We start from the raw sequence: 22597 nt of genomic DNA on the forward strand, positions 1-22597 counted from the left end.
CCGATGGAGGACACCACGAACTTCTAAGTCATTTTCAGATTTTCAGCCAGCTGTCCGAATACTTTTGATCACACGGTGAATCTTCCTGCATGCTGTCATTTTGCTGTTAGGTACACAGTCACGCATCGAGGGAACAAAGAGTGGCTGGAAGTGACAGACAATAAGCTCCGTCTAGTAAAGACCACAACATGGCTGCGGTGTCACTCCTTCCAGCCATGCGGGCGGGATGAGGTCCTCCTTACTTGCCTTCTCATAGGACACAGTCCTAATGCATGGCTTCTTACTCCTGCAAGAAGTATTGTGCTTGTAGTGTACAGATCACTGTGTGCCAAATTTTATTAGACTGTTTTATTTTCAGATGAGAGGGCTTCTGCAGATTTGCCAACAGATCTGCCATCTATTTTAAATTATGTTCAAACAAATGTGACGAGAGTTTTAAGTTTGTGTGTGTGTGTGTGTGTGTGTGTGTGTGTGTGTGTGTGTGTGTAAGTGGTCAACCAGTCACATTTCCCTGTGCTGTTATTTTAGCTTCTCTGTCATTCTACTTATGTTTTCGTCCCAGGTACAGCATCTTCTACCCTTTCTCCATTGTTTTATAATTTGTGTAGGTCAACATGATTGAGGTGGGAGTGAGGGAGTGTCATTTTGTAAGTTTACTCCTCAACTGTGTGATATCCTTTTTAGCCTTGCATCCACAGTAAACTCCAAACAAACACACACACACACACACACACACACACACACTATTTTCTCCTTTAAAGGGAAGGTATGTAAATAAATCCACAGTACAACATGGCACCCTTCTGTGCCAACCTGTTTGGGCCTTCTAGAGGAAATCTTCCTAACCTTCCAAAAATCCCAAACCCCTGGTTAAGTTCATGTTCATTTATGATCTCTTTATGAGTTTGACTTAGGGCCAAGATACCCTATCGTGATTCCTTCACAACCTCAACAACTTTTATCCCACCCTCTTCACCTGATCCCCTTCAACCCAGCGTGGCACCTTCATAGACATCAACCTCCTCCTCTCTGATGGCTCCATCCTCACATCTGTCAACATTAAAACCACCAATCCTCTCACCGTCATTGTGCGCTGCTCTCTGCCAACGGAGCCACCAGTCTCTTCCCCTTCTCTGCTCCTCTCCTTTCACTCTCTCTATTCCCCCACAACCTCCCAATGCTGCATCTGGAAGCTATGTCCTGGTATTATCTAGTACCTGCAAGCTCTGCCAGGTGGCACTCATTTCTCTGTCCCATCTGTTCCCTGTTATCCCTCTCCCTTTTCTGCCCCACTCCCGATTGCTGCTTCAGTTCAACAAAGTTGCATTCTGGCTGGAGCAGCTGGAGATAGCGGTCATGTGTGCAAGAAGTGTGTTTGCCTGGGTCATGTGTGCAAGAAGTGTGTTTGCTTGCGGGAATCTGAGTGTGTTTCCTTTCTGGAGAAGCCTTTGGTTGAAAGCTCAATGTATAACAGTCATTTCACTGTGCCTACCTGCAACCCAGGGTGTCACCCTTACAGAGATTAGCAATCTATTCTTTTCATAATATTGTTGAAGTTTATATGCACTAGAAGCAAACAGTACACACATTTATTAGTACACTACTTTAGTGACTTTTATTTTTAACATTACACATTTCGATTTTCATATCATCATCTTCAGGTATATCCTAGCAATATCAGTGTTGTCGAATAGACAGCACGTGCGTGTTAAAGCAAATTTTACAGTGTAAAAGATGATGACATGACCACCTAAACGTATAGTGGTGTCAAAATGACTGGAGCAGTGTACCAATAATTGTTTGCATGTGAAGCGTCTCAGCCCTTAAGAAGCAGTCTTTTATGAAAGACTTATTTCGGAACAGTACACTGTCATCAGCAAAACATAGATGGTTCAGATATGGACCATGTATTCTTACTTTTTTTCTTACTGTTAGGACTTGAAAAGTTCCTGTAGAACTGCTGGGAATAGTTGACATTGGAGCTTCATGCATGAGTCCTCTTTCAGTTGTGAATTTCCCACTATCTTAATGAATTCTGTAGCATTAATGTTGATATTCTTCAGCATACCATAATAATTTTCATCTGTGCCTTTTATCGTAAGGCCCCTCACTTAAGATTTTGTGAAGCGGAGTCAAAAGCTTTCTCAAAATCATTGGTTTCCAGACAAAGGGTTCCGTAAGAGCCGCTCTGCTGCCAATAATCTGGTGAGCGTGGAGTCTGCCATCCGTACGGCTTTGCCTGCTGTCAGCACTTTCTCGCTGTATTTTTTGATATGTGGAAGGCATACAATATGATATGGCGACATCACATCCTCTCTACGCTTCATGGTTGGGGTCCTCAGGGTCCGATGCCGATTTTCATACAGAATTTTCTGTCACTTCGTACCTTCCGCGTGCAAGTTGTGGCCGCCCATAGTTCCTCCTGAGTTCAGGAGAATGGGGTACCGCAAGAGTGTCTTAAGTGTCTGCCTCTTTTTGAAATGCAATTAATGGGCTCGCTGCGGCGGTGGGAACGTCTGTCTCAGCTTCCTTGTACGCTGACGACTTCTGCCTATACTATAGCTCCGTCGGAATTGCAGTTGCTGAACGGCAGCTGCAGGGTGCTATCCGCAAGGTGCAGTCTTGGACTGTAGTGCATGGCTTCCAGTTTTCGGCTGCCAAGACCTGCATTATCTATTTCTGTCGGCAACACGCTGTTCACCCTGAGTCATGGCTTTATCTTGATGGTGACTCTTGCTGTGGTGGAGATGCATCGGTTTTTGGGGTTGGTTTTCGATACCCGGTTGACTTGGCTGCCTCATAATCGGCAGCTTAAACAGACATGCTGGCGGCATCTTAACACTCTTCGTTGCTTAAGCCACACCAGCTGGGGTGCCAATCGGTCTACCCTTCTACGACTGTACCAGGCGTTAATTCAGTCCCATCTAGATTATGGGAGCCTGGCTTATGGTTCAGCATCCCCTTCCTCATTGCAGTTACTGGACCCCATCCTTCACAGCAGGATCCGACTCGCCACTGGAGCTTTCTGGACAAGCCCTGTCAACAGCATACTTGTGGAGGCAGGTGTCCCTCCAATGCGGTTCTGGCACCAACGATTACTGGCCACTTATGCTACACATGTTTGTAGCTTGCCTGGGCATCCCAATTATCGTCTCCTGTTCCCTCAGTTCGGCCGTCCATCTTTTGGAACGGCGTCCCCAGTCAGGGTGTACGATAGCAGTTTGCATCAGAGCTCTTCTCCCTGGGCTTGAGGTCTTCCATCTTCCACCTCTTTTCCAGGCCCCTCTGCATTTACCCACGTGGTGTGTGCCCCACCCATGCCTTCGGCTCGATTTTGCACAGGTTCTGAAGGACTCGGTCCCTCCTGAGGCCCTCCGCCGCCCCTTCCTTTCAATCCTTGCCGCATTTCAAGGCTCTGACATTGTCTATACTGATGATTCAATGGTTGCTGGTTGTGTTGATTATGCTCTTACTCTAGGGGATCATTATGAACAACACTCATTGCCGGCTGGCTGCAGTGTTTTCACTGCTGAGCTGGTCACCATCTCTTGCGCCCTAGAGTATATCTGCTCCTGTTCAGGTGAGTCCTTCGTTATCTGTAGTGACTCCCTGAGCAGTTTATGAGCTGTTGACCACTGTTTCCCTCGCTCTCGTCTGGTGATGGCTATCCAGGAGTCCCACCATACTCTTACCCATTGCGGCCGCTGTGGTCTTTGTATGGACCCTGGTTCATGTCGGCATCCCGGAAAATGAACATGACACGCTGGCCAAACAGGCTGTCAGTGCACCAGCCTTGGAGATTGGCCTTTCGGAGAGTGACCTCAGGTCAGTTTTGTGGCAGATGGTACTTGGCACCTGGGGTGAAGAGTGGCACACCCTTCCTTCACCCAACAAATTTCGGGCCATCAAGCAGGCTACTGGTGCATTGCGTTCCTCCTTGCGGGTCTCTCACAAGGAGCCTGTTGTTCTCTGCCGGCTGCGCACACCCGGATTACGCACAGCTACTTATTGTGCCGTGAGAACCCACCTTTATGTCGCTGCGGCTCAGCTTTGACGGTAGTCCACATTTTGTTGGCCTGTCCTCTTTTAACTGCGCCCAGGCAGATGTTTGCACTGCCTGATACGCTCCTTGCACTTTTAACAGATGACGCTACCATGACAGGCTTAGTTTTGCATTTTATTCGGGCAGGGGGCTTTTATCACTTGATCTAAGTGTTTGTCCTTTTTTGTGTTGAGTCTGGCCTTTGGCCTTCGATTTTAGACTGGGTTTTTTAGTGCATTTCTTGGTGTTTGGCTTTTCCTTTTTTGTCTTTATGGTCGGCCAACCTCTGTCACACACTGTGTCATTTTAATTCCGTTTGTCTGGTCTCTGTCTGAGTCTTTCTTGTCCTGTGTCGTCTCTTGTCAAATCCATTGCTTGTTTTTATTCTTTGTGGGTGTTTCACGTTCATGGAAAAAGGGACCGATGGCCCTAGCAATCTCGTCCCTTCATTCCCACAAACCAACCAACCAACCCAGACAAAGCGGTAATTCACACTCGTTGTTGGTTATCATGCAAATAGTCAATTCTCCCAAATCCATTTCTAAAGACAGCACGTTCGTTTGCCTGATAAAAATCTTGAGTGTTTTGTATGTGGTTGGTTATAATTTTTGTTTATATCTTGCACATAACAGGAGGAGACTGATAAGTAAACAGTTTTGTGTGCCTTGTCTGTTTCCTTTCTTGTGAAGGCGAATAATTACAATGTTGTTATAGTTTTGAGGAACTGTCTTCTTCTACAAACAATCTCTAAATAAATTCCTTCTATTCAACTTTTCATTCGGCCTTAATTGTTTGTGTTGAGACACCATCATCTGCTCTCATCTGGCATTTTTTTGGTATTTTGTTGTTTTCGTTATTATATATCTGTGTTTCTGATTCATCTCTTTAACTACATAAACATTTAAAGAAATCTTTGAATGCTCATACAATTTTCTCTGTGTTGTTAGTTACTATGCGGTCTCCCATTTCAACTGAAAAAATAAGTTAATGTTTTGCTTTCTTCATACTTTGTTTTTAGTAATTTCTCATATCATATTTTCATTGTAACCTCTCATATCCTATCAAAGACATTTTTGAATAGTTTTGTTAATTCACCATGTTTTATCAAGTTCTCACTATGATTTTCACGAAACTCCCAACTTTTCTTTAATACCTGCCACATTCTGTTTGAGATTTTCTCTTCTGGTGTTGTCTTCATTGCTGCAACATCTTTTGTTATTTGCATTAAATATGTTAAACAATTGCTGCTTTCATCTTTGTATAATCTGCATTTTTCATCATTCTGGATTTGCAGCAAAATTAATCTTGTTATAGAGGATATGTTTTCAGATACCCAAACAGGTTGCTTGGCTCACTTATCAACAAGCAGATCTGAGACAATCACTTACAGTATTTGGTGGGATACAGCAGAATCAATTGTTAAAATTTTGTGTACAAAAATGGATTTGTAATCCTGTGCAGGCACTTAAAAATATACGATCTCTCTGGAGGATTTTATGTTTTAGGAAGTTAATTATGTTCTTAATTCCCCAGTAATCGATAACTTACATTGAGTATTGTTACATATGCTCCATTTTTTAAAGTAATGTATGGAAAGTTCTGTTTGAGAATTATGAATTATTTAGAAATAAAGGAGACAACTCATCGAAATCCAAAAGAACTGCGCCATTGATTGGTACACAAACAGAAGGTACAGAGCGTTGCTAGCTTTTGGAATACACTTCATTTTTCAAGCTTGTAGGGGTGGGGGTGGGGGGGGAAACACACACACACACACACACACACACACCTGTCTCCATACATCGTGCTTTTTTACTCATGGGCTGTCTGTACTAGTTTCCTGTATTGCATCAAGGAAATGTTTAATAAATTGATTGACATGAATATGTGTAAGAAAGAAGAGGGTTGGGCCAGAGCAGTAGCCAAGAGATGGTGAGACGATCATGGAAGATGCGGAGAGGCTTGTGTTCCAAGCAGACCCTGTCAGTGGTGGGAAACCATACGAGATTATTATTATCATTATCATTATTATTGTTATCATCATCATCATTATGATACACATACTTTAACTCACTGTTGTATAACTTGCTTTAAAGCTAAGTTTATCTTATTTTTCAATTTATGCCAGCCTAAAGAAGAAGATATACAACTATCTTGATCATTTTAACCATATTAATTTAATATGGAACACTTCCGTCATTCCACATACATAAGTAACAGGTAAAATGGCACAATTAGTGGCGCACCGAGCTGACATTCATGGCAATTGGAGTTCAGAGTGCCATTGGCTTATTTAGGTGATCCAGATTTCTCTAAATTGCATAAGTCATAGTCTGGTATCGTTCCCTTCTACTGCTCCATCTACATCTACAACATGCAAACCACCGCGAGGTGCATGCCAGAGGGTACATTCCATTGTACCAGTTGTTAGGGTTTCTTCCTGTTCCATTCACATATGGAATGCAGGAAGAATGATTGATTGAATGCTTCTGTCTGTGCAGTAATTACTCGTCTTCTCTTCACGGTCCCTATGTGAGTGATACGTAGGGGGTTGTAGTATAATCCTAGAGTAATCATTTAAAACCAGTTCTTGAAACGTTGTTAATAGACTTTCTTGAGATAGTCTACATCTATCTTCAAGAGTCTTCCAGTTCAATTTCTTCAGTATCTCTCTGACTCTCACCTACAGTTTAATCAAACCTGTGATGATTTGTGCCGCACTTCTCTGTGCGTTCAATATCTCTTGTTAGTCGTATTGGCATGGGTCCCACATACTTGAGCAATATTGTAGAACCTATCGCATAAGAGATTTGTAAGCAATCTCCTTTGTAGATTGACTGCACTTCCCCAGTATTCTACCAATAAACTGAGGTCTACCACCTGCTTTACCCATATCCCTATGAAGTCTTACACCCATGTATTTGTATGAGTTGGCCAGTTCCAACAGTGACTCATTGATATAAGTCATAGGATACTATATATTTTCATTTTGTGAAGTGCAAAATTTTATATTTTGGAACATGTAAAGCAAGTTGCCAATCTCTGTGCCATGTTGAAATCTTATCAAGATCTGACTGAATATTTATGGTATATGTGAAGATAGTAACTGTTCTCGAAAGAACAGATATCATTGATGACCGTGCAGCTTCTCTAGAATAAATGATAGTTAATTGAAACCCTCAGCTGCCGACAGGTGTTGTTGATATACCTCAATGGGAACAGCTGAAAATGTGTGCCCTGACTGCGACTTGAACCCGGGATCTCCTGCTTGCATGGCAGACGCTCTATCCATCTTAGACACCGAGGACACAGATGAATAGTGTGACTGCAGGGACTTATCCCTTATCTTCACATATATAGTTAAAAGGCTACCCAGCCATTGACCTTCATCTGTGCGAATGCGCACAGGTTGCTCGAACTCTTACGGGAATCATCACCTTAGTGTGCACGAGTAATGAGTGGATGGGCAAATATCTACTAGGTACATTATGTATGTAGATTGTGGGCAGTTGGGAAGTGGGTCTCACAGGAAGCGTGCAAGGGATAAGTCCCTGCAGTCGTGCTATTCATCTGTGTCCTCGGTGGCTCAGATGGATAGAGCGTCTGCCTTGTAAGCAGGAGATCCCGGGTTCGAGTCCCGGTCGGGGCACACATTTTGAACTGTCCCCATCGAGGTATATCAACAACACCTGTCTGCTGCTGAGCGTTTCAGTTAATTTAGAATATTAGAATATTAATTTAGAATATTTATGGAGCTTCTTTCACATATCACTTCATTATTGATAACTGCATCATCTAGAAAAAACCTGATTTTGCTATTAAAGTAGTCTGCAAGGCCATTAATATACAACATGAACAGCAAGGGTCCCAACATACTTCCCTGAGGCAGTTACTTCTACATCTGATGATGCCTCTCCATCCAAGATAACATGCTTACCAAAAAGTACTTGATCCAGTCTCAAATTTGACTTGATACCCCCTATGATCATACTTTTGACAATAAGCATAGGTGTGGTACCGAGTCAAATGCTTTTTTGGATATTAAGGAATACAGCATGGACCTGATTGGCTTGACCCAAAGCATCCTGTATGCCACGTGAGAAAAGTGCAAGTTGGGTTTCACATGATCAAGTTTGGCATTGAGTAGGTCGTTCTGTTCAAGGCACCTCATTATGTTTGAGCTCTGAATATGTTCTAAGATACTACAACAAATTGATGTCATGGATATTGGATGGTAGATTTGTGGATCACTTCTGCTACCCTTCTTGTAGATGGGTGTGACTGTGACTTTTTCCAAGAAGTGGGAATGGTTTTTTCTTTGAGGGATCTACGATAGATTTTAATTAGAGGAGGAGCTAACTCAGCTGCAAATTCAGTATAGAATCTGATAGGGATTCCTTCCATCAAGCCATGGAGCTTTGTTAAATTTTATGATTTCAGCTGTTTTTCAACACCGCTGAGACTAATACATATATCATTCATCTTTTCAGTGGTATGAGGATTAAATGGGGCAATTCTCCTAGGTTTTCCTTTGTAAAGGAACATTTGGAAACTGAGTTAAGCATCTCAGCTTTTGCTTTGCTACCCTCAATTTCAGTTCCTGTCTCATACACTAGGGACTGGACACTAACTTTGGTGCCTTTTCATATGACCACAATTTCTTCGGGTTCTGTGAAAAATCACTTGACAATATTCTGCAACAGTAGTCATTGAAAGTATCACGCATTGCTCTCTTGACAGGCAAACACATTTCATTCTGCATCTATCCATCTGTAGCCCTATGCTTTGTTTTACACCTGTTATGCAATAATCTCTGTTTCTTTTGAAGTTTCTTTACAGTGACTGTATACCATGGAGGTTTCTTCCCATTATGAACTCTTCTATTGGGTACACATTTATTAATGCATGGTCAACTATTCTTTCAAAATTGAGCCAGAGTTCCTCTACATGCTCCTGCCCTGTGCTGAAAGTTTCAAATTCCTGATTTTTTATCTAGTTTACTGAACATATATATCTTTCTGCTTGTTTAGTTGTCGTTTGTACGAGTGTTGCCCAGAAAGTAATGCACCACATTTTTTCTTCAACATTTCTTTATTGAATGTAAAGGGAATTACACACACGAAAGAATGGTGTTTCATCTACATGCCCTACTTTTCCTTGTAATCTCCATCCCGTTCTATGGCCTTCCTACAGTGTGAAACAAGGGCGTGTATGTCCTTTCGATACCAATCCTTTTCCTGGTGGTAGAGCCAGTGCTTCACTGTGTGAATCACCTCCTTTTCTCAAAATGTCTTTCATGAATGGCATCCTTTAATGGCCCAAGAGTTTTCTGTACGTTGAAGTCATTTAGTAAATTTCATGCTTTAGTTTTCAGCTAACGTTTCTTATTGTCTCTAGCGATATATAATTCATGGCCTGCATCTCAGTAGGTATAGGAAGGGAAGGCTGGCAAAGCTTATAGGTGACCGTGTAGTGGGTGGTCGTGGAATCACTCGTGGAAAAACTCCTGTGGTAGTTGGTGTTAGAGGTATACCTTTTTTAGATTGAAGTCAGCTGATAGGTATACCTGCTTAAAGGAAGTCCCTCTAACTAAGGGCTCACCTTCAGATGATGTCATGTTTCCAAGTAGAGAAGGGATTAGCATATTTCATCAACACATAAGAGGTGTTAGAGATAAAGTTAGTGAACTGCTTATAGATATTGACTCAGAAATTATTGGTATGTCAGAGCACCACTTTAATAACTGTGCAGTTCAGAGGCTTCCTTTACCAGGATACAGATTAGCTGGCTATTTTTCAAGGAGCTCCTTGCGGGATGAGGGAGTGGCTATGTATGTAAAAAAACAGTATTCCATTTGAGTCCATAGCTGTATCATGGCACAGCATTGAACAGATATTTGAATGTCGTGGAGGGGCAGTTGAATTTAGTGAAACTAAACTTCTAATTGTTCTTGTTAATAGGTCCCCTAACTCTGACTTCAGAGCATTTCTGCTCCACCTAGAGAGGGGTCTTGATTCACTTTGTAGGAAGTAGCAGAAATTAGTTATATGTGATGACTTCAATATAAATTTTGTATATGCTGGTGCAAGAAAAAGTATTTTGGTAGGTCTCCTAAATTTGTATGATTGTGTTTTTTCCAACTAAGGTGCAAGGGACCGGAAGCACAACCATAGACAATATTTTTATTCATTCTTCATTACTAGATGGTCATTCTGTTAGTAAAAGGGTGAATGGCCTTTTAGACCAGGATGCACAAATTTTAACACTAGAAGGCTTTTGTACTCAAACAAATGTCACATGTAATTACAAACTATGTAGGAAAGTTAATCCAACAGCAGCAGAGAGTTTTTAAACCTTGTTAAGGAGTGGCAGGATGTTTATAGTGCCGATATCATAGATGATAAGTATAATGCTTTCCTTAACACATTTTGTGCTCTTTGAGAGTTGCTTTCCATTAGAACATTCTAAATGGGGTACTAGCAGTAATAGGCAGCCTGGGTGGCTGACTAGTGGGATAAGCATATCTTGTAGAACAAAGGGAGAATTATATAAAATGTTAGAAGTAGTCACAATCAAGCTACAATAGCTCATTACAGACAGTATTGTAAGGTGCTTAAAAATGTTATGCGGAAGACAAAGAGTATGTGGTATGCTAGAATAGCTAATTCACAGGATAAAATTAAAACCATATGGTCAGTTGTGAAGGAAGTGTCTGGTCAGCAGCACAAGGTTGACGATATAAAGTCAGTTCGTATTAAAAATATTTCTGTTACTGATAAATCAGATATATGTACAGTATTTAACAATCATTTTCTGAGCATTGCTGGTGAATTAAATAAAAAAAGGGACTCATATAACTTTCTTAGCAAATGCCTTTCCGAGATCGTTGTCTGAAATACTCCTCTGTGATACAGACAAGGGGGAGATTGAGTCAATAAGCAAATCACTCAAGAGTAAGGACTCTCATGGATATGATGAAATGCCTAGCAGAATATTATAGTACTGTGCTGCACATGTTAGCCCTGAATTTAGCCATATTTGTAATTTTTCCTTTAGGAATGGTCAGTTTCCTGAATGATTAAAGTACTCAGTAGTAAAGCAGCTTTATAAAAAGGGAGAAAGAGATAATATAGACAATTTTAGACCTGTTTCTGTGCCATCAGTGTTTGCTAAAGTTATTGAAAAGGCTATGTATGTATGTATCTATCCCTTAATCGGGCAGGTAGGTTAGAAAATTTAAAAAGGGAAACGGATAGGTTAAAGTTAGATATAGTGGGAATTAGTGAAGATGGGTGGCAGGAGGAACAAGACTATTGGTCAGGTGAATACAGGGTTATAAATACAAAATCAAATAGGTGTAATGCAGGAGTTGGTTTAATAATGAATAAAAAAATTGGAGTACGGGTAAGCTACTGCAAACAGCATTGAACGCATTATTGTGACCAAGATAGACACGAAGCCCACACCTACTACAGTAGTACAAGTTTATATGCCAACTAGCTCTGCAGATGACGAAGAAATTGATGAAATGTATGATGAGATAAAAGAAATTATTCAGGTGGTGAAGGAAGATGATAATTTAATAGTCATGGGTGACTGGAATTCAAGAGTAGGAAAAGGGTGAGAAGGAAACATAGTAGGTGAATATGGATTGGGGCTAAGAAATGGAAAAGGAAGCCGCCTGGTAGAATTTTGCGTAGAGCATAACTTAATCATAGCTAACACTTGGTTCAAGAATCATAAAAGAAGGTTGTATACATGGAAGAACCCTGGAGATACTAAAAGGTTTCAGATAGAATATATAATGGTAAGACAGAGATTTAGGAACCAGGTTTTAAATTGTAAGACATTTCCAGGGGCAGATGTGGACTCTGACCACAATCTATTGGTTATGGACTGTAGATTAAAACTGAAGAAACTGCAAAAAGGTGGGAATTTAAGGAGATGGGACCTGGATAAACTGAAAGAACCAGAGGTTGTACAGAGTTTCAGGGAGAGCATAAGGGAACAATTGACAGAAATGGGGGAAAGAAATACAGTAGAAGAAGAAATGCTAGCTTTGAGGAATGAAATAGTGAAGGCAGCAGAGGATCAAATAGGTAAAAAGATGAGGGCTAGTAGAAACCCTTGGGTAACAGAAGAAATATTGAATCTAATTGATGAAAGGAGAAAATGTAAAAATGCAGTAAATGAAGCAGCAAAAAGGAATACAAACGTCTCAAAAATGATATCGACAGGAAGTGCAAAATGGCTAAGCAGGGATGGCTAGAGGACAAATGTAAGGATGTAGAGGCTTATTTCACTAGGGGTAAGATAGATACTGCCTACAGGAAAATTAAAGAGACCTTTGGAGAAAAGAGAACCTCTCGCATGAATATCAAGAGCTCAGGTGGAAACCCAGTTCTAAGCAAAGAAGGGAAAGCAGAAAAATGGAAAGAGTATATAGAGGGACGATACAAGGGCAATGTACTTGAGGACAATATTATGGGAATGGAAGAGGATGTAGATGAAGATGAAATGGGAGATATGATACTGCGTGATGAGTTTGACAGAGTACTGAAAAATCTAAGCTGAAACAAGGCCCCAATAGTATACAGCATTCCATTAGAACTACTGACAGCCTTGGGAGAGCTAGTCCTGACAAAACTCTACCATCTGGTGAGCCAGATGTATGAGACAGCCGAAATACCCTCAGACTTCAAGAAGAATATAGTAATTCCAATCCCAAAGAAAGCAGGTGTTGACAGATGCAAAAATTACCGAACTATCAGTGTAATAAGTCACAGCTGCAAAATACTAACACGAATTCTTCACAGACTAATGGAAAAACTGGTAGAATCCGACCTCGGGGAAGATCAGTTTGGATTCCGTAGAAATATTGGAACACGTGAGGCAATACTGACCCTATGACTTATCTTAGAGGAAAGATTAAGGAAAGGCAAACCTACGTTTCTAGCATTTGTAGACTTAGAGAAAGCTTTTGACAATGTTGATTGGAATACTCTCTTTCAAATTCTGAAGGTGGTAGGGGTAAAATACAGGGAGCAAAAGGCTATTTACAATTTGTATAGAAAGCAGATGGCAGTTATGAGAGTCAAGGGGTATGAAAGGGAAGCAGTGGTTGGGAAGGGAGTGAGAGAGGGTTGTAGCCTCTCCCCCATGTTATTCAATCTGTATATTGAGCAAGCAATAAAGGAAACAAAAGTTCGGAGTAGGTATTAAAATCCATGGAGAAGAAATAAAAACTTTGAGGTTCGCCGATGACATTGTAATTCTGTCAGAGACAGAAAAGGACTTGGAAGGGCAGTTGAACGGAATGGACAGTGTCTTGAAAGGAGGGTATAAGATGAATATTAACAAAAGCAAAACGAGGATAATGGAATGTAGTCAAATTAAGTCGGGTGATGCTGAGGGAATTAGATTAGGAAATGAGACACTTAAAGTAGAAAAGGAATTTTACTATTTGGGGAGCAAAGTAGAGAGGATATAAAATGTAGACTGGCAATGGCAAGGAAAGTGTTTCCGAAGAAGAGAAATTTGTTAACATCGAGTATAGATTTAAATGTCAGGGAGTCGTTTCTGAAAGTATTTGTATGGAGTGTAGCCATGTATAGAAGTGAAACATGGACGATAAATAGTTTGGACAGGAAGAGAATAGAAGCTTTTGAAATGTGGTGCTAGAGAAGAATGCTGCAGAGCAGATGGGTAGATCACATAACTAATGAGGAGGTACTGAATAGAATTGGGGAGAAGAGTAGCTTGTGGCACAACTTGACAAAAAGAAGGGGCCGGTTAGTAGGACATGTTCTAAGGCATCAAGGGATCACAAATTCAGCATTGGAGGGCAGCGTGGAGGGTAAAATCGTAGAGGGAGACCAAGAGATGAATACACTAAGCAGATTCAGAAGGATGTAGGCTGCAGTAGGTACTGGGAGATGAAGAAGCTTGCACAGGATAGATTAGCATGGAGAGCTGCATCAAACCAGTCTCAGGACTGAAGACCACAACAACAACAACAACAACAACAACAACATGTATGTAAAGATAATTGATCATTTTATATCACACGATTTGCTATCAAAGATACAGTTCAGCTTTAGAAGTCGTTTAACGACTGAAAATGCTATATTCTCTTTTCTCTGTGAGGTACCGGGTGGGTTAAACAAAAGGTTTCGAACACTACACACTTTTTTTTTTTTTGACTTAGGTAAGGTATTTGATTGTGCTGATCACAAGATATTGCTCCAGAAGTGGGACCTTTGTGGAATATGGAGAGTAGCTCACAATTGGTTCACCTCTTACTTTAGCAACAGACAGCAAAAGGTCGTCATTATTCACACTGTTGAGAATTACTGTGATGTGGGGTCTGAGTGGGGTACAGTCAAGTGGGTGTTGCCCCAGGGATCAGTCTTGGGGCCACTCCTGTTCCTTAATTATATGAACGATTTGCCCTCTAGTATTACAGGTAACTCTAAAATATTTCTGTTTCCTTATGACATGGCCTTGGCTTAGTTTCGAATTGTGCAGTTCATGACCAAAGTTCGTGGCTTGTAGAAAATAAACTAACACTAAATCTCAGTATGACTCAGTTTTTACAGTCTTAACACACAATTCAACAAAACCTAACGTTTTAATTTCACAGAATGGGCATATGATTAGTGAAACTGAACAGTTCAAATTTCTAGGTGTTCAGATTGATAGTAAACTGTCGTGGAAAGTGCACATTCAGGATCTTATTCAAAGACATAATGCTGCCATTTTTACCATTCAAACGGTGAGTGATCGTTCAACATGAAAATTAGTCTACTTCGCTTATTTTCATTCGCTTATGTCATATGGTTTATATTTTGGGGTAACTCTTCCCATTCTAAAAGGATATTTTTGGCTCAGAAAAGGGCAGTTCGGGCAATAAGCAGTGTAAGTTCACCAACCTCTTGTCGACCCCTGTTCGCGGGTCAGGGTATTTTGACATTGGCCTCTCAATATATATATTATTTACTGTCATTTCATGTTGATAATATTAGCTTATTCCCAAGAATAAGCAGCTTTCGCTCCGTTAATACTCGGCAGAAATCAAACCTGCATTTGGATCGAACTTCCTTAACTCTTTTGCAGAAAGGTGTGCCATATACTGCTGCATCCATTTTCAATAAGCTACCACTCAAATTCAGAAATCTTAACAGTAATCCACGCACTTTCATATCGAAACTGAAGAGCTTCCTCACCCCTTCTGTTCTGCCGAGGAATTACTTGAAAAATTAAATTGATTCTTGTTGTATTGTTGATTATGTTTACTTAAACTTATGGATTGACTTTTTCCAGGTTCATAAACTTTTATTTTTATCTGTTTTTACTTGTATGTTGTAATTTCATGTACTGACACATTCCATGACCTTGGAGATTTGCACCTCAATTTGGTAGTACGGTACTTGACTTGTAAATAGAAAAAATAAATAATAAAATAACTAGAAATCTGAAGGGGGCTAGGTCAGAGCTGTAGGGTGGATGAGTTAACACTGTTTTGCGATATATTCAGTAGACCTTGCACTTGTGTGGGACCGAGTATTATTTTGTTGCAGCAAAACATTTCTTGAAATGCTGTGACACCGAAGTTGCCAGAAGTGTGTCTTGAGTTTTGTTAATGTGTTGATATATGCTTCTGAATTAATGGTACCGCGTCTTGGCATCACATCAATGAGAATCACACCTTCACAGCCCCAGAACACGGTGATAATGACCTTACTGGCAGAATGAGTTGTTTTGGGGTTTTAGGATCAAAATGGTGAAATCAGGTTTCATCACCTGTCACAGTCTGGGACAAGAAGGCCTCCTTCTCAGCTTCAAAATGTTGCAACAAATCAAGACAAATGTTTTTATGTGGGATTTGTGATCCACTGTTAGACACCGTGGGACCTGTCTTGCACACACTTTTAAATATCCAAGAGTGCAGGTGAATGCATCCATACTACCTTTGCTGATTGACAGACGCAGTGCCAACTTCTGAGTTGTAATGTGTCTGTCCTTGTGAATGACATCAGCAGCTTGCTGCAACATGTCAGGTGTGACAGCCGTGGATGGTCTCCCCGGCAGCTGCAAATCGTGGAGCTCTGCCGAACCACCTTCTGATGACCTCATTCTTCTTTCCTAGCGACTAACTGTACTTCTGTTGACAGCAGATGCTCTCTAGATTTTGCACAAGCGTTTGTGAATATTCCTCACAGTTTCTTTCTTTGTGGTGAGTAATTCAGTGACGGTACTTTGCTTGTAACGTATATCAGCTACAGATGCCATTTTGAAACTATCCTGCAGCTGCGCTGTGTGTTGGAAGTGACGGAAACTTGGCACTCTCACTCAGGAGGCTTCAAATAATACATACATAACATTCACATTTATAGCATTGTTTTTGGCTGAGAAAAAAATTTGATGCTTTACTTCCTGGGCAACCCTCATACTTTGGTAATCATTGCTGCCAAAGTCATATCATGGTTACTGATACCATTTTCGATGTGGACAATCCTCGAAGCGGTCAGATCTGTTTGTTGCTTTTAGATCCAATGTATTTCCATCATGAATGGGGTTCCTAACTATCTGTTCTAGGTAGTTTTCAGAGAAGGCATTTAGTAAAGCTTTCACAGAATGTCTTATCACACCCACCACTAACAAAACTGTAATTTTTCCAATTGATTGTTGGATTATTAAAGTCTCCTCCACTGATAACAGTATGATTGGGGAACTTACTTACAAGGGAACTGAGGTTTTCTCTAAAGTTTTCGGTTTTATCAGGAGATGAGTCTGATGGGAGGTAAAAGGATCCAATTATCATTTTATGCCCACCCCTGATACTGAGTCTTGCCCAACAATCTCACATGCAGCTTCAGTTTCTACCTTGGTGGATTTGAGTTTCTTCTCTGATGTGGCAGATACGTTGCCTACATTTTCGATTTGCTTATATCGTTTTGATATACACTTAAATTTTCCCCAGATACCTAACTGCCATCAATTTCAGGTGTCAAACAACTTTCTGTACTTAGTATTATGTGAGCTTCACTGTTTTTCATGAGCACTTCAAACTCTGGCACTTTGTTGCAAATGCTTCGGTAGGTTACCATTAAGATTTTAATGGTCCCACCTGTGGGAGGTGCCCTCAGAGGCTCAGCATTCATAAACAAAGATTCCATGACTTACCAAACGGGAAAGCGCTGGTAGATAGGCACAATAAAAAAAACACACACAAAATTTCAAGCTTTCGCAACCAACGGTTGCTTCGTCAGGAAAGAGGGAAGGAGAGGGAAAGATGAAAGGATGTGGGTTTTACGGGAGAGGGTAAGGAGTCATGGCAAAGAGTTTGGGCAGAGACGTCAGTCGAGGCGGAAGTGCAGAGGCAAAGATGTTGTTGAATGACAGGTGAGGTATGAGTGGCGGCAACTTGAAGTTAGCGGAGATTGAGGCCTGGTGGATTTCCTGACAAAGCAACCGTTGGTTGCGAAAGCTTGAAATTTTGTGTGTGTGTTTGTGTGGTTTTTATTGTGCCTATCTACCAGCGCTTTCCCGTTTGGTAAGTCATGGAATCTATATCAAGGTGAGGTGTGCGTTGATGAGATGCATAAGTGTTGAGGTCGAACATCAAGGTGTGCTGTGCGCTGATGAGATGCATAACTGTTGAGGTCGAACAGTCGTTAGTGGTCAACCTCTGGGGGACCTGCCACACCTCAGTTGTATAAGTGGACCTTTGTTTCCCTAGCTGCCCTTGGGACCAAGATGGAACCCTCGAAATCATCATCATCATCTCCTTCAAGTGGGAAGGGTGTACTGCCTGGGAGTATCCACATCCAATCCTCCAAACGAATGAGAGAGGCTAGCCCTCCTAGTAATCTGCATCAGTTGAATTATAGTAACAAGGCTTCAGGAGTTATAAATCGAAATGTGTTTTTGGTCATTAAGAGGAAGGAGGGGAATTTTGAAAAAGTGTCTCCCTTCTACATCCATGAAGGCTTGGAAGGACTTGCTGGAAGCCTGAAGTCTATTAAGCGGTTGCAGAATGGTTCTCTACTGCTCGAAACTAACAGGGCAAAGCAAGTGGAACTACTTACGAAGCTTGAAAAATTGGGTGAATATGATGTAATTGTTGAACTGCATAACTCCCTTAACTCTAGAAAGGGTATGGTCACATCCCGTGACATTATGGATATTGACATAGCTTAACTTAAACAGGAATATGCATTACAGGGGATAGTGGACGTAGAGCAGAGGATACGTAGGAATAATAGAGAAATTGAGAAGACCGCCACCTTCATTGCTACTTTTCATTCTCAAACGTTACATCACATCACAGCGGGTTTCCTCCGACTTAGGGTTAGGTCTTATGTAGCTAATCCTAAGCAGTGTACATCTCCAGCAGTGTGCGTTAACTGCTCTGGGAGCCACCCAGTCTGGAGCCGAGACTTCCCTGTTTTTGCAGAGGAACGAGAAATTCAGGAACTAAAAGTCACCAAGCAGATCCCCTATGCTGAAGCCAAAAAGGAATATAAGGCGACGAAACCTCTAGTCTTTACCACTTCTTATGCTTCCATGGTGCAGAAACCTGTTCCTAAGGTCGATGCCTTGACATAGACAACATCCAGTTACAACCATCACCTGTACATGCCAAGGCAAAATGAGTAAGGATAAAGCAATCCAAGCATTTATCACAGAAAAGACCAGCAGCAGTTCCATCGTGAGCGTCAAGAAGGCATACAACAAGCATTGTGCCTCTTAACACCCCCTTTCCCCCTCATCCTTGAAGGGACAGGGTGCAGGGAAAGGTTCACAACGTTCAGGTCAAAAGTTGTCCCAAGCGCCGTCAGATGACATTCATTCACATATGACTGATAAGGAGGACATCATGGAGTTAGATGTCTTGGATCCAGGCAGCCCCTCCACTCCCTCTCGTTCTACAAGTGCTTCACCTCCATGGTGGAAAGAGAGGGGTAAATTACAACTACATCGACGAAATGGCTCCCATTCTACAGTGGAACTTGGAGGGGTTCAGGACGCATGTGGAGGAACTCTGTCTCTTATCTCAGGGTAGACCACTGTGTCTGTTTCTCCAGTAGACTAATATCCATCAGTCGTACACTCCTGAGCTAAGAGGCTATGTACTCCACAAAAAGGACAACCTGAGTGGAGAGAGAGCTAGAGGAGTGTTGGTATTTCGTCAGTACCTACTACCACTCCTTGCCTTTCTCACTTACAATGACTTTACAAGCAATTGCTGTATCAGTGCAAGTGCATCATCGGTTGACAATATTTTCCCTTTACTTGCCCCCACATGATGCACTTGATGAAGAGGCCCTAACCGACATTATTACACGGCTGCCCTGCCCCTTCATCCTCAGTGATGATTTTAATGCACACAGTGTGCTTTGGTGCTCTGCAGCTACCTGCACCAGGAGTAGAACAGTTGAGAGCCTTCTCGTGTCATCATGTGTGTACTTGATAAATGTGAGACAGAGCACTCACTTCTGCACAGCAACTGGGTCATTCTCTGTCACTGATGTCTCACTTTGCTGTCCAACTCTTGCTCACACTGCTCAATGGGAAGTAGTCAATGACTTGCGCGGAAGTGATCACTTCCGGATCTGGATTCACGTGCCAGATAGGATGGAACTCGAAAGGAAACTGCTGTGGTGGGTGCTCGGTAGAGCTGACTGGACACTTAATAGCCAGTTGGCCCAGTTGAAACATTGTGCAAATGTCAAGGCACGGGTGGATCAATATTACCAAAATAATCCACCATGCCACTGCAGCATCCATTCCTCAGTCCACGGGACTACAGAAGAGGCAACCTCTCCCTTGGAGTGCTGAATGCTGCACTGCAATCAGGATCAGGCGTGCGGCTATGTGTAGGTTCAAGGGTCGGCCAACTGCAGAGAATCTTGCAGCCTTTCGGGTGGTGAGGGCAAAGTGTCACAATGGGGAACGGTACTCTCCAAATCAATCCACGAGACATTGCCCAGACTATGGCAGCATATTTTGCCACAGTTACTGCAAGCCAGTCACGATCCAGGTTTCCAGTGCCATAGAGCGGTTCTGAAGATTACAACTGCCCATTTTCCATGTGGGAGCTGGATTCTGCATTGTCTGTGGCTCATGACACATCCCCTGGCCATGACAGGATCCATTACAGTATGCTGCGGCACCTCACAAGGCAGAACAAAGATATCCTCCTCGCACTTTTTAATGCCATTTTGCCATTTGGGCATCAGGTCACTATCCCGACTCGTGGTGTGAGGCAATTTTAATTCCTCTTTTAAAACCTGGGATACGTGCCCAAGTAGTTATCGTAGTGTTGCCCTCACTAGCTGCATGGTGAAGACCTTGGATCGGATGGTCAACCACCGCCTTGTCTGGATCTTAGAATCCAGGCAACCCCTTAGTCGCTTTCTGTGTGGGTTGAGGAGGTATCGCTCCACCTTTGCCCTCCTGGAGGCAGCTAGACAACAGGCTTTCCTACACCAGCATCACCTTCTAGGTATATTTTTTGACATCGAGAAGACCTACGATACTATTTGAAGGCATCTTATCCTGGAGCAGCTTCACAAATGGGATTTTTGTGGTTGTCTTTCCATTTTTATTCAGTCCTTCCTCTTGCCACAGTATTTTAGACACCAAGTTGGTGATGTCCTGTCTGATCGCTTTGAGCAGGAGGACGGTGTCACTCAAGGTAGCATTTTAAGTGTGGCTGTCTTTGCCATACCATTAATAACATTACGTCCATAGTGAAAAGTCCTGTCTAGTGTTCTTTGTTTGTGGATGACTTCTCTGTGTTTTTCTCTTCTTCAAGCCTCACAACAACAACATGTCAGTTGCAACTAACTCTTTGACGTGAGGACGAATAGGTGCAGAAGAGTGGTTTTAAGTTTTCTATCCGAGAAGTCTGTGTGTGTTCTTTATAACCATTCTCGTTCCACTTTAAACTTTCCTGAGCTGAGGATGAGGATCACCGGCCTTACTTTTAAAGACACAGTGAGGTTTCTGGGTCTCATAGTTGACTAAGCTTATGTGGTTACCACATCTTAAGGACCTGAAAAAATGGTCACTTAAGTCTTTAAGTATTTAAAATGTTTTAGCCTCAGCACATAGGGAGCAGACAGGGCTTGTCTGCTCCGTTTTACAGGGTATTTGTGCAATCTCGACACGATTATGGGTGCACAATGTATGGGTGCGAGACCCTCATATTTACAGATGTTGGATGTGGTGCACCATGAAGGGATTCAGTTGGCCACTGGGGCATTCAGAACGCGCCCCATACCAAGCCTCTGTGCAGAGGCTGGTGAACCACCACTTCATGTCAGGCGATGGCTACTTACAGTGTGCCAGGCTTGTAAAACTCTGTCTGCATCATACACACCCGGCTATCATACCGTTGCTCAGCTTCCAATGGAAAGGCTTTTTTGTAAAAGGCAATGAGGTCCTATGGGATTCGTCCACAGGATTCCCTTCTAGAGGTGGGTGTGGCCGGTCTTCGTGTTTTACATCACAGTGGGAGCAGATTTCCACTTTGTCATCTCCGGAGACCCAGACTTATTTTAGACTAGACGAATTTTAAGAAAGATTGTATGTCAGATTTTACATTTCAGTCTCTGTTTCTGAACATTTTAGATATGCATCATGGTTTCACAGTAGTAAATACTGATGGCTCCAAACAAGGGAATTCGCTTGGCTGCTCTGTGATGTTCCCCAACCATGTCACCAAGATTCGCCTTCGTGATGAGTATACCATTTTCTCAGTGGAGCTCCACGCAATCCTGAAGACACTGGAGCAGATGTGTTGTATTGGGGACAAGAAGTTTCTCATTTGCTCTGATTCCCTTAGTGCCTTACAATTATTACAGAACCTATACCCAGCTGAGGAGCTGGTCTGGCTAATTTATGACCAACTGTACTTGCTCCAACAGCAGGGTAAGCAGGTGTCATTCTGCAAGGTGCCAGGTTATGTAGGGATAAGGGGAAATGAACAGGCTGGGTTGCCAAGGAGGCTTGCAGAGGATAGGATGTGGCACAGTGTCCTATTCTTTTGCAGGGTGTCATTTCTGCACTGCACAGGAAGTGCATGCAGTTGTGGGATGAGGAATGGCTGGCAGTGATGACCAATAAGCTACGGTTGATGAAGTCAACAACCCGGTTGTGGCGTTTCTGCTTCCAGTTCTCAGGCGGGATGAAGTGACCCTCATGTGTCTCAGAATTCGGCACTGCTCTCTTACATATAGCTTTTTACTATGGCGAGAGAATCCTCTGTTTTGTGATGCTTGTGGCGTGCACATTTCAATCTGCCATATTTTAATGAAGTGCATTTTATATCATGTTGCAAGGGCAGAAGCAAATTTTGGTACAGATCTGTCCTCTATTTTAGCTCATGATTAGATGAGTGTGACTAAGGTTTTAAAGTGTCTGGACTCTGGCCTAAACTTTTAGGCTGGAGGTGTTAGTGTGTTGCAGAATGGCCGGCTTCTCCTTTTCTTGTTCTTGTGGTCAGCCAGCCATGTCCATCTGCTGTATTGTTTTGGCTCCTTATAC

The 22597-nt window shown here is 42.1% G+C and overlaps 1 protein-coding gene and 1 non-coding gene across 2 annotated transcripts in view; both read left to right on the forward strand.

The window, feature by feature from the left end:
• The window catches only part of LOC126163052 (uncharacterized), a 181703-nt gene that overhangs the window by 154320 nt on the left and 4786 nt on the right, over positions 1-22597 (forward strand). The window lies entirely within an intron of this gene.
• Trnat-ugu (transfer RNA threonine (anticodon UGU)) lies at positions 7618-7691 on the forward strand. Its single transcript has one exon. It is a non-coding gene; the product is annotated as a tRNA-Thr (tRNA).

This window comes from Schistocerca cancellata, chromosome 2, assembly GCF_023864275.1.
Source record: "Schistocerca cancellata isolate TAMUIC-IGC-003103 chromosome 2, iqSchCanc2.1, whole genome shotgun sequence".
In the NCBI taxonomy this organism is placed as follows: domain Eukaryota; kingdom Metazoa; phylum Arthropoda; class Insecta; order Orthoptera; family Acrididae; genus Schistocerca; species Schistocerca cancellata.